The sequence below is a fragment of the Solanum pennellii genome, chromosome 1, assembly GCF_001406875.1.
Source record: "Solanum pennellii chromosome 1, SPENNV200".
Classification (NCBI taxonomy): domain Eukaryota; kingdom Viridiplantae; phylum Streptophyta; class Magnoliopsida; order Solanales; family Solanaceae; genus Solanum; species Solanum pennellii.
In genome coordinates this window covers 14743341-14754089 of record NC_028637.1, presented here as the reverse complement: position 1 = coordinate 14754089, position 10749 = coordinate 14743341, and the positions used below count along the sequence as shown (strand labels likewise).

At 32.2% G+C, this 10749-nt stretch overlaps 1 pseudogene; it reads left to right on the top strand.

The window, feature by feature from the left end:
- Positions 1-363: 363 nt before the first annotated feature.
- On the top strand, positions 364-1316 carry LOC107017924 (annotated as a pseudogene).
- Positions 1317-10749: the final 9433 nt, after the last annotated feature.

Sequence of the window (10749 nt, the reverse complement as noted above, 5' to 3'; positions counted from 1 at the left end):
AAAGTTTTAGTTTGAAATGATTTGAAAGCATTTTTTCAAGTTTATTCAGTAAGAATGTTTACCCTATAAAGTCTAAAAGTTCTAGCACGAAAGATAGTAATTGACAAAACATTCTTGACATGAGAATCTTTTGAATTCTAAGGTATACATATATAGCAGTGAATTTGTTCGGCGGAGTATGGGGATTCACGACCATTCGTATATACCTAAAATTCATAAGATTCTTGAGGTCAACAATCTTTCTCCAATAACTATCTACAGTGCTAGAACCATTAGACCTTATAGGGAAAGCATCCATGTCGTATAAAGTTTAAATGAATGCTTTTGAATCACCACAAGATAAAACTTTGTATCACAATCGCTATGGTTTTGGAAGTAATGACAACTAAGAAATGTCTCCGGAATTTTCATTTGGAATCACTTGAGAAGTTTGACGACTATTTTCTCATATATGCTATTAGTATACAATCGTTTAAGACTTACGAAAATTATCATGAGGGTCTTCCCAAAATTAAGAAAAATAAAATCATTTCCCATGTTGCATTGTTCAAGCTTGGATGTGCTCGTAAAATTCTGAGATTTATCCAAAATGAACCGTTCGATCTAAAAGTGAGGATCATTCCTAGTGATAATTCTCAAGTTTATAACTTTGGCAAAGTGGTCTTGAGGCCTTCAGTAGAAATGTGTTGTAGGGGTAAAGAAGGAGAGTAGAAACAAGAGAGTAGCTGATGTGGTTAAGGCACTAATAGGTGCCTACCTCAGCTCGCACAGGCGAAGTAGCAGCTATATCATTTATGAAATAATTGGGATGGACATTGATTTTATTGATGCACCTTTGCTAAGGTACTTCATCGGGAGTGCCGAGAAGCTAGTCAATGTACGGTACTTGTAAATCAGTGCTACATTAAAAGTTTCACGACCCTTCGCTGCTTGTTAAAACGCTACCTCGCGGATCATACATTCTACGTGAGATTCCACGATGTTATTAGAAGTTGGAATTTCTTAGAGATGTAGTGCTAGATTATGTTCTTATAACACATCTCTATTTCAAATATTCGAGACTGATTCCAATACTAATTACTTATTTGTGGTATATTCTTGTAAATAATGAATGCTATGCTCAATCTAAAGTTAAGGCTAGTATGCATGAGCATATTGTTCATGCCTCGATAGATTTTCAAAGGCAGATGTTTTGTACTGTTGAGAATTTAGAGAAATTGTATCTCGTGTTCGTGTTTAGATGGGAGAGTGAAAGTACTTCCCCAAATATGCTTGGAGATGTTATTGAGTACTTGCTAGAGTGTTATCTTTGTTGATATTGGCTTCTATAAAGATACTACATTTCTAAGCATAAGACCTCTTATAGAATAGTCGATCACACAATATAACTCTATCCAACAAGACAGTTAAGTGAAATATTTAACCCAAAAAAAATTCACAGGATAAGATGAGTCCAATTTCATTTAAGAATTCGACATTTGAGATATCAAAATTATGTGGGTCTCCACAAGATGAGACCTATTTCATGTAAGGTTCTTGGAGACTACTTACCCTAAACTCAAGCTCACACTTATATTAAGTGTAGTATATTTTCTTAAATAGGCATCTCTAAGGTTCATATATTCATGAAATATTCATAAAGTGATAGAGACGTGGGTGCGCTCTTCTTGACAACCAAATATTTTAACAAGATCTATAAAATCCTTTCACAAAGATCATATAAATCCTAAGGAGGTCCACATCATCCTTAGTTTGACTGACACTAACAACCCTTGAATCACGGAGAAATCATAATAGAGGAATCAAGGGATAAACATATTTCCACTAACAATCTTTATGAATAAAATTATTCTTTTCATTTATTATTTAATTGCAATATATTATTTGTATTTGAGAAAATATATTGCAAACAAAATTGGCACTCCCATTGTGAGACAATTTAGCCTTCATCTCCTCTCTCACAAATCAAATGAATATCTAAAGCCACAAACCACAAAGATTGAAAATCCATTTATGTGGGTGTACTTCAAATTTCGTCTTTGAGTTTATAAAGTTTACACTCCGACAAGTCTTGAAGTAGAGGACATTTATAGACACCAACATTTTGTTGAACTCTATTAGATGAGACACTTCCTCAAGATCAGTATGACAATTTGGAAAGTTCCCATTAGTGGGAACATCCTCCCGAATGAGCTCAACACACTTTGTATCTTAGGACAAGTTTAAATTGGATTTCAATATCATTGTTGTCAATGTTCACAAGTCATACTAATTCAAATTACCAAAATTCTAGCATTAGATGTCTCAACAATTAATAGGTCTCCCAAATACTTTAATATGGAAAAAAAGATTACAGTATTAGTTTTCATTTATATTTTCACAGAGGCTATGGATCAGTGCAGTCCAAGCCAAGTCAAACTTTTTATTAGGTATCTGGACAATAATAACTCATATACACCCTCTGCCCGACGCAATGCTAACAAGTTTTCTTTTTTGAGCTATATTTTACATAAGTTATGGTTGGTCCAAGCCAAGTGAAACTTAGCATGAGGTATATGGACAATAACAAATCATGCACACTCACTGCATTACCCAATGCTAAGTAATTAAATACCAAATTAAGCTAAATTTAAGTGACCATCAAAGCTAGCAATATACTGATCATACTAATATAATAAATTTACATTATTAGGAATTATGTGGAAGTTATGATAAAGGCATTGTCAAAAAAATATTGATATAAACAATAATTGCATGTCAATTCTAAGCAAGTTGGGGTCAATTCTCTTTATTTTTTTGGATCAGAGCGAGGAGGAATGGATGAAAGGTAAAATGTTTAAGTTATACTTCTAATCACAACAATACCTTAATCTAATAATAAGATAATGAAGACATAAATAACTTCACAGATGGGTGGTGCTCCAAAATTCATTTAATTAATACCTACCTAGAATAGTAGGGTTCACAGAACATAATAAAAGGCAATTGAATACATTCTTCACTAGAGGAAAAAAAGTTTGCATCAGAAATATAAGTTTTAGCATTCAATCAAAATTACCTGGTCGTCAAGGAAGTGAATTGAGAACCATGAGGTATCAAGTACAATTCCCAGCGGTGGCACAAAAATCTTGATGATTGTTGTGTTTATGCTTGTACGGATAAAATTACCTAGTAATAAAATCAAGCAAGCAAAATGTTAGGTTTAGAAATAAAAAGACAGAGGGAGAGATACCAATTGATGTAATCCTAAATGCAAGAATAATAAAGCGAACAACAGTCAATCAAATGAAATATACTATCAAGAAATAGAAAGAAAGGCAGAGAGATTCAGAAGAAAAAAAACAATGATCTAGCAACTAAAAGACATTTGATTACTAGAATAAACTATAAGGGTGAAAAGAAATTGAACTCATACAAGTGGAGACTTATCAAGAGGGTTCAATTGAATAGATATGAGGGTTTCCCCAAACTCACAAAGAAGTCTAAACATCGAATGTTCATTCAAAAATCAACCCCTAAATAAACCCTAGTTTCTACTATTTAAAATAGTAGATAGAGTAACCTAAGATGTTTACAATAATACCCTTGAGATAAAACCAATGAAAGTCTAATCTATCACTTATTTAAAATGTAGTCATATCTTTGTTAAATTCCCATTTGAGTATATTGTAGATCGTCCATGCTTCATTCATTAATTTTCTAATGTATCCAAATTGCTTTGAATTGAATTGATGGTCTTAATATCCATGATGACTAATCCATATCACATCATGATATGTATAGGACACCACAACATGAATATAATTTTACATATTTTATGTTATAATCTGAAATAACTAAATATATACTAGTAATGTGTACTGACTACATGTGTGATTTGGAGTAGAGTAATTAACATCTTCTAGGTAAGAAATTGAAGAGTTCCCTTTGATTCTCTTATAGTCGACTTTTAAACTCAAAAGAAAATTTCAAAATTCTAGATATGTTTTTCTTAGAAAAAACTCTTTTACCTGGAGGAACAACAAAGAGTTAGAACAGAGATGAAAAAGAGAAGGAAAAGATAGGAGTAACATTACCTTGGTTGAGTGATATATCTTGTGTGAGAAGAAGAGAGACAGAACATTGGATCAGAGAGTTGGTACAACCCACAAGGGAAGGAGTAGATTAACATTCAGTTTTACAAGGAAGCAACGTAGTGAGAAGAAAAAGAAAATGAGCTCCATATGAAGCTCAAGTTAGTATTTATAGGTAGGGTTAATGAAAGTGGGCTTTACCCTAATCATATGAGAAATATATTGTTTTGATAGTTTTATTTTGGGCTTGGGCCAAAAATTTATTTTCATTTTTGGTCAATTAATGAAATGGTCAATACAACCAAACAAAATCTTTTTTAAAAACGGGTTTTCGGGGTAATGTAGCAAGTACTAGAATATGGTAAAGAAATGTCAATCATGTAAATTTTCAAAACATTTAAAATATGAAATTGTCAAGATTTTCGTGAGTTCCTCATATTGTAAATACCTTCATCCCCCGTTCGCAACTAATTACATTCGGATTTTGTGGGAATATAATCAATCAAATTACTATCTATTGTAGATGATGAGAGCATGGGAGATGTATTGATGACAAAAGATAAAGTAATCCTGAAGGGTTTTCTAGCTCCTCCAAAAATTTGTGAACAATATGAATTGAATTTGTTGATTCTCTCAATGAACTTCATGCACAATGGCCAAGGATTATTTACTCCATACAGGAATTTGGTAAACATTGAAACCTGTCTCATGTTCAAGTACTTACGTCACAGACTAAAAGGTTGAAATTCCTACCTTTAATTTGAATCACCTTGCATGATGAATGCACGAACAACTAAAAGTACACGAGGATGACAGATCGATGTCATGTCTCCTACGTATCAATTACACTTTTGACCTATTTTGTAGGTACAAAAAAAATTATGCGCATCAAATCAGGAAGGCACAATATTATCATCTCAAAAAAGTGGCTCTCGTGTTCTCCTTCATCATTAGCTAAAGGGAATTTGGAGAATTCTTACCTTACCTACACTTTCATCTTCAATAATGACGTATCATACATTCTATGAACAATACTATTTAAGTAAGAAATTGTATTGCAAGTGAAGAGGAGTGAGTCTTTATTGGAGATGAAGTAAATTTCAAAGAATTTACTATTTTGAATGGTCAAAGTGATTTCAGGATATCGTTTTAACAATAAATATTAAAAAGTGCATCGAAATATAGATGATATGCTTCCTCATAAATATACGGACAACATATTGGGATAACTCAAGAAACAAAAACTTTCAATTGATTGAGGACAAAGAATGGGAGCAGAAAGGAAGAATTCCTAGATTAGAACAATAGAATATCGGAATAGTAGTTAAGAGTTCTTTTAAGTTATAATCTTACTCAAAAGGTCAAGAAAGAGAAATATTAATTAACCTTATAAATAATATTAAAAAAATATTAATGGATAAACAGCATTCCAAATTAATATCATAGCGTTCTTCACAACTTTCCTTTCCCGTAGCTATATTTTCTACAAGTTCATCACTCATTATCTCATAATTGGTTAATTCATCAAAAGTTGCTTAGATAAAATGTCAAACTTAAACATGGTCAACCGTTTTGACAAGAGAGATTTCAACTCTACGAATTGTTGGATTTTATTTGCCCTGATTTCTTACCATAAATAGGTTTTCCTTTAAGGAAAAGGTTTTTGATTGTCTAATCTTTTTTCTAGTCGGAAAAGGTTTAGGACTCTATAAATAGAGACATATTCCTTCTAACTTAATCAGCATTCACAATATAATCTTAAGGGCTTTGAAAGTTTTGGTTAGGGGGAGAACTTATGGGTCACAAGCTTGATACGCTATCACTTATGTGAACCTCCCATGTATTCCGAGTGAATTAGTTGAGGTTGTTTCTCTCTATATTTTGTATTGTCATATTTATAGTGGATTGCTCATCTTCTTTGTGGACGTGGGTCGATTGACCGAACCACGTTAAATGTTCGTATTTTGATATATTTCTCATTGTCTTCTTACTTGTTGTCTTTCGAGGTTTGGTTTGCTAGCTTCCGCATTACTCCTGCTTATTTTCGGTCCTTAAAAGTGGTGTCAGAGCTAAATTCAATGACGGAGTCAGGTTCAGTGTTTCGATAATCGATAATGAACCAGGTTAGAAAGAAGTGTTCATCTTGACAGGTGCAGTTCTAGCCGCATACTTTTTTGACAATAATGGAGAATTTTGTTGGAGAAATTGTTTTAGAGTGGTTCTCTATGTTGAGACATAAATTTTGCAAAGGAGTCTATGGAGATGATAAGAAAGTTGTTGAAGATTAAGTCAAGAAGGTGCACAAATTTATTTTGTTAGAAATTCAGGCCAAGGGGGAGATTTGTTGGGTTTTATTTCCCTGATTTCTTACCATAAATAGGTTTTTCTTTTAGGAAAAGGTTTTAGATTGACTAATCCTTTTTCTAGTAGGAAAAGGTTTACTACTCTATAAATAGAGACATGTTCCTTCTAACATAATCACCATTCACAATGTAGTCTTAAGGGCTTCGAGAGTTTTGGTTAGGGGGATAATTTATGGGTCACAAGCTTGAAACACCATCACTTGTGTGAACCTCCCATGTATTCCGAGTGAATTGGTTGAGGTTGTTTCTTTCTGTATTTTGTACTCTTATATTTATAGTGGATTACTCATCTCATTTGTGGACGTAGGTCGATTGACCGAACAACGTTAAATCTTTGTATTTTGATATATTTGTCGTTGTATTCTTACTCTTCGTCTTTCGAGGTTTGGTTTGCTAGCTTCCGCATTACTCCTGCTTATTTTCGGTCCTAACACGAACCAAGTAATTTATGATTAGTAAATAAAAATATTTCACTGAAGTCGGTTGGAAAAGTTCTACACGCGTTAATACATCATTGAGTTGTCATGAGCATAGTTTTAGTTTAATAGCAAAGGAATGATTTGATATTAGCATAGTTTTAGGTTAATAGCAAAAGAATGATTTGATTTTTCTAAAACTACAAAGTATAACTGGACAGAGCTCAACAATACTAGTAGGGAGTGTATCAATTCCACTTCCTTCAGAAATATGCCAAATACAACCATTGACAAATCAAAAAATATGACATTTTCGTTATTGCTGAAAATATTGTGGTGAACTAGAGACACATCCATATTTTTGTGGATAAATTTTTGACGATCACTTTTTCTAAGGCAATTTGTCAAGATATATGATCAATTTTTTAAACAACATCACTTATGCTGATGAAGTCTTGCCCAATATCATATTTAAATAGCAAAAACATACTAATGTACAATTGTGTCTAGGAGGTAGGATGTACACAAATCTTACCCCTTTGCGGAACAAAAAAGATTTTTTTCTAATTGATCCACAATTCAAAAGATGGATTTATCCAGACCACTTTTGAAGTCATTTTTTCTTGTAGTGAACATTTAGTATAATCTCACAAGTGAATTTGAGCATAGTAAGAACTAAAGTCTACACATATTTTATTCTTATCTTTGTGTTATAATAATGTATTTCTAATAGACCCACGAGTCAAAAAAAAAATTTTGAAACATGGTTCTAAGAAAATAATATGACAACAAAATAGCAATATAGAAAACAAATTTAGGTTTACACGTAGATATTCTTCAAGTGATTAGATGATATAGTCTTTGTTAAAAAATAAAATAGAAAATTGCAAGATGATATACATTTATATGGGAAAGTCATGTAGATTTTGATGGTGAAATTATAAAATTACAATTGAAAATAAATTATCTTCACGTTGAGACATGAATATATATTTCCTCTCTTTAAGGAGATTTAAGCTCATGACAAAAACTCTTTTTACAAATCTAGCAATAATCTTCTTAATTTGTCCCCTCCAGACAACATACCTGAATTTCAAAGTACAACTAAATAAATACTGGAGAGTTGAATCCAGATCCGTAAAAAGAACATCTCCATTCAACTAATAAGAATTTTCTTTTTGACTCACTTTATGCACTTTATATTTTCTAATACAACAATAAAAAAGTAAAATCATCACTATTTGTAGTGGAGAAACTCTTCCTTGTAATGAATAGGAAGATTATGGGGTAGTAAATTGGGTAGAAAAATGATGTGGATGTTACATCAGTGACAAGGCATAAAAAGAGAGAATAATAAGTGAAATAATAGTGTCATTGAGAAGTTATGGCCAATATGACTGTCCATGTTCAGTCACTAAATAAAATGCAGTTACTCTCAACATTGTGCAAAAAAAGTAAGACCATCACTATTTATAGTGGAGATTGCAATGAACAAGAAGATTATGGGGTTGTAAATTTGGTAGATAAATGACCTAGGGGTTAATTACATGAGTTTGAAAACATAAAAAAAATAGAATAATGATTGAAATAATGGAGTTTCAATGGGATGTTATCGCCAATATGGTTGACCGCGTTCAGTCACTAAACAAATGACAATTACTCCCAACGTTCTCCTAACAAAGTTAGACCGTCCTTATTTACAGGGAAGAAATTTTTCCTTGCAATGAATAGGAAGAATATGGGATAGTAAATTGGGTAGATAAATGGCTTAAATGATACATGAATTTTAAAACATAAAGTATAAAATAATGAAGTTTCAATGTTATGGTCATGGTTGACCACATTCATTTTCTAAACAAAATATAATTATTCTCTCACACACACACATACACACAAACACACACACACGCGCGCGCACGCATGTACGTAAAGAGCTTTGTGAAGTCGGCAGACATATCCTGGATGAGCGGTATCCAGAAAATCAGGAGGTTGAGACATATAAACTTCCTCCTCAATTATATGTGCAAGCGAGATATTTTATAATACATAGAGTAGTTGGTTTGACAACAAGACGTGAAGGTATCAGAAAAGTAAATACCTGCCTGCTGATGGAAGCCTTTCTCCATAAAGTATGCCACTGGACGCACGCACGCACGCACGCACGCGCGCGCGCGCACACACACCCACACACACACACACACACACACACACACACACACACACACACACAAATATATATATATATATATATATATATATATATATATTTATATTCACCCTCATATTGCTAATAGTAAAAATTTTAAACACTCGATAGAAATGAAGAATAAATTTTACATTTTGAAGAGATATTACAAATAATCTTAAAGACTCTTTGAGAAGTAATGATTGTAACATACAGAGAATTGCTAGTTGGAGAATCTTAGAAGCCTTGTTGATTGACTAGCTGAACTTACAATTATTTTGTGAGGATTCTACTCCTATATAGTAATCCCCTCCTACATTTTTTCTGTCTCTAACCATAATTTTTTTTTTTATATAGTAAAGATGAATTTCTAATTTGGAAAGACACTAATAACAATATGAAGTTTTTTCTCTTGGATGATTTAAGCAATTTGACTTGTCAATTTGTTTTTTCATTTTCAACTTTATTTTAGTGTACCAAAAAAATAGATATACAACATATATTTGTTCATTGAAAGTAGACAAAAATAATGAAAAATTATTTGGATCCAATTATCAAAACTAACAATCAATTAGTAATTCTTATAAGAAAAACATGAATTAGTTAGGAAATTCGTTATTAAAACGTATATACCTAATAGTATTTTTGACAATTATTCCCTAAATATTTTAACAATGGAGTTTTGATGTTTAGTAATCATGTCATTTTTTTTTGTAATGATAAAATTTAATCAAGAACATATTTTTTGAAAATAAAATAAAAATTAGTGCAAATTGTACCAATTTGTGATACTTTATTTGCGCTCCAACACTTAAGCTTTAGAAAAGATAATATATCTTTGAATATATTTTTTATCTCGTATATAATTTTGATTTTGTAAAAACTATTATATATGTGGTTCAAACAAAACATTAGTGAAAACTCACAATTCGTTCTTCAATTCACAAGCCTTATTTCTCAGTCTCGTACTCCTCCTCCCTGATGACTCACCTTCTTGAGCTTTGCTATGTGAATTTTATGCCCCTTTTCTCCAATTTTTGTCTGGCCAACATTGGATTGCCTGTTAAATCTAATCCACACACAATTTTGTGATAAGATTAGTGCTTCTTACCCATTCCCATTACAATAGTGGCTCTGAGTTCATGCGCAATAGCATTTTGAAGATTTTCATATGGGTAATAAAAAATGACATTGTTGAACATCAATTAGAGATCTTTTAATAAATTGACAATTTCAAAATTCGGAAAAACAACTTCTGCTAACTTGTTTTTGATATTCTGTAAATTCATATGTTGCTTAATTTATTTAGTATAATATAGATCTATCTAAAAAAATATACATATTAGAACTAATAACGAATATATAATCCATTTTTTATGATCCTTACACTGTAAACTTGACCTCACATTAAGTTTTAAAAGAAGGAAAATGACTTTTGGTATGAAACATGTCATATACTCCTTTTCGATTTTATGTAACACAATGTAACGACCTGTTTAGTCGTTTTAAGCAGCAGATTTTATTTCTGGGAAAACTGTCTGAGTCGACGGAACCCACGACGGACCGTCATGGGCACGACGGGCCATCGAGTGGGTCTCGTTCCAGAACACTTAGAATTCTGAAATTTGGGTACTGAAATCGACTCTCTGAAATTCGTAACGGAATGGCACGACGGACCGTCGTGGGCACGACGGACCGTCACAGACCCTTTA